Consider the following 2,999-nt stretch of genomic DNA (forward strand, 5'->3'; position numbering starts at 1 on the left):
AACCAATTCATTGTTCCATGTCTGGTTCTAACTGTTGCTTCTTGACCTGCATACAGAAGGTCTGGTATTCCCATCTCTTTAAGAATTTTCCATAGTTTGTTATGATCCACACAGTCAAAGGCTTTAGCATACTCAGTGAAGCAGAAGTAGATGTTTTTTCTGGAATTCTCTTGCTTTTTCTATCATCCAACGGATGTTGGCAATTTGATCTTTGGTTCCTCTGCCTCTTCTTGCTCCAGCTTGTACATCTGGAAGTTCTTGGTGCACATACTGTTGAAGCCTAGCTTAAAGGATTTTGAATATTACCCTGCTAGCATGTGAAATGAGTGCAATTGTGCAGTAGTTTGAACATTCTTTGACATTGCTTGTCTTTGGGATTGGAATGGAAACTGACATTTTCCAGTCCTGTGGCCTGGAAAACAAGTACTCTGTGACAGCCTAGGGGAATGGGATGGAGTTGGAGGTGGGAGGGTGGTTTAGGAGGGAGAGGACATATGTATACCTATGAGTGATTCATGTTGATGTGTGGCAGAAGCCATCACATCATACTGTAAATACTGAAAAGCAATACTGTATTGCAATCATCCTGAATACTGTAAAGCAATCATCCTCCAATTAAAAATAAATAAATTAAAAAAATTTTTTTTTTAGAAAAGAAAATACCCTTTTAGAAGAAAGCACTAACCCTCAGAGTGTGACCACAATAGTTTATCAAGGAGTCAGGAGGTATTTGGGTAGTTCTCAAAGAAAAACATGTAAATATTTTGTACTTATATTTCATAGAGTTGAAATGAAATGTATTTCATCGTACCCCTTCTTAGGTTAGTTTGATGTTGATTTCTATCACCTGCTAAAAAAAGTCTCATCTAATGCAGAGGACTAAAGCCATCAAAGATTTTATGTAATTGTCAGAGAAAGCACCATAACCTCTCTGCTAAAGCAATCTACTTTTTTTTTTTCAGAGCAGGCACAAAAGATTTCCTTCTAGTACAAACTTGATGAGTTCTATCAGTAAAGCCAAAAGAAAGATTAGAATTACTAAGGTATCATTCAGCATTGCACTCCTGATAATGGAAAAAGGTACATGTCAAACCACAAAGCCAACCACAAGTTAATGACAAATATGGTTACTGCTAAATCAGAAGGAACTGCTGGTAAAATTCCTTTATCAAATGATACTGTTGTGCAAACACAACGTCAATAACATAGGATGTGGATTGAAAGGTGTGTGCTAGACTACATTTTGCTTGACAATAGGTTGAAGTGATTGATATGTAGGGTATAAATAAGCTCTTGGCATCTGTGCAGCATTTATAAGAAGCTGAAGCACTTGATTTTTTGCTTCTGGTTGTCACTGAAAACTCATGCTGTAGAGGAAGAATTTTCATATAAGTTATTTTGTGTGCTAGGGTGTAGAATGGAAAGGAGCGTTGGGATTACTCCCATTAGGACAGCAGCTATGTGCGCAGCAAGACTTATACCTGGAGCCAATTCACGTGCTGCTTACTAACAGAACAGTCAGAGTTTTTTTTAAAAAAACAACAATATGCCTCCTAATGTTGACTCATTATGAAAGAAAATTAAGAATTCAAGACACTAACAGCTACTGTGCAACTGTGGCTGTTTCATTTTAACATGTTGAGCAAAGAAATGAACTGCTTTGGATTTCAACACTGATGTTTATTTGCTATAATATGGAAAGAACACACATCGTGTAAAAAACACATAATATTAAATTTACCACCTTAACTACTTTTAATGCTCATTTCAGTAGCGTTAAGTATATTCACATTGCTCTCCAACAGGTCTCTAGAACTTTTGTCTTGCAGCATCAAAACTCCACACCCACTCAATACTTGTTGCCCTTCCCCACATTGATAACCACGTTTGTACTTCTTGTTTCTATGATTTTAACTACTTTAGATGCTTCATATTAGCGGAATCATAACACTGTTTGTCCTTTTGTGACTGACTTATTTTGCTTAGCATAATTTCCTTGAGGGTCATCATGTTATAACATGTGACAGGGTTTCCTTTTTTCCCTAAGACTTCCATTATGTTCCATTACATGTATATACCTCATTTTCTTCATACATTCATTCATTTTTCAGTGGGCATTTGGGTTGTTTCCATATCTTGGTTATTGTGAATCTTGCTGCAATGAACATGGGAGTGCACATAACTCTTTGAGATCCTGATTTTAGTTCTTCTGAATATACCTAGAAGCAGAATCAGTGGGTTACATGGTAATTTTATTTTTAACTTTCTGTGTAAGCTCCATACTTTTTTCCACAATAACGGCACCATTTTACATTCCCGCTAACAGTGCACAAGAGTCCCAACTTCTCTGCATTCTCACCAACATTGTTTTGATTGTGGCCCTTCTGATAGGCATGAAGTGATGTCTTATTTTGGTTTTGATTTACTTTTCCCTAATGATCAGTGATGATGAACATCTTTTCATATGCTTATTGGCCATTTGTATATATTCTTTGGAGAAAATCTAATCGATTCCTTTGCTCAGTTTTTTCCTCTGTTGCATGTCACTAGCCTGGTGACTGACTACGCCACAGCCAGTGAATAAGGTCAGCAGTTACTCTTCAAGGACTCTAGCACCCTAAATCAATAGCTGATACCCAGGTGGCTCAGATGGTAAAGAATCTACCTGCAATGCAGGAGACCTGGATTTGATCCGTGGGTCAGGAAAATCCCCTGGAGAAGGGAATGGCTACCCACTCCAGCATTCTTGCCTTGAGAATTCCACTAGAATTGACTCCAGCCTCAATCCTTTGCCCATTGTTTCAATCAGGTTGTTGTATTACTGTTGTTGAGTTGTAGCTCTTCGTTATATATTGTGGATATTAAGCTTTGCCAGATGTACAATTTAAAATTATTTTATCCCATTCTGTAGGCTGTCTTTTCATGCATTTTTCCCTTTGACATGCAAAAGTTTTTGAGTTCATGGTATAGTCCCATTTGTGTTTATTTTGTTACTTGTG

General features: G+C 37.2%; 1 non-coding gene across 1 annotated transcript; it reads right to left on the reverse strand.

The window, feature by feature from the left end:
- Positions 1-2,538: 2,538 nt before the first annotated feature.
- LOC112579745 lies at positions 2,539-2,654 on the reverse strand. The gene has a single exon (XR_003104081.1). It is a non-coding gene; the product is annotated as a small nucleolar RNA SNORA3/SNORA45 family (small nucleolar RNA).
- Between the last annotated feature and the right edge of the window lie 345 nt (positions 2,655-2,999).

Source organism: Bubalus bubalis, chromosome 16, assembly GCF_019923935.1.
Source record: "Bubalus bubalis isolate 160015118507 breed Murrah chromosome 16, NDDB_SH_1, whole genome shotgun sequence".
Lineage (NCBI taxonomy): Eukaryota > Metazoa > Chordata > Mammalia > Artiodactyla > Bovidae > Bubalus > Bubalus bubalis.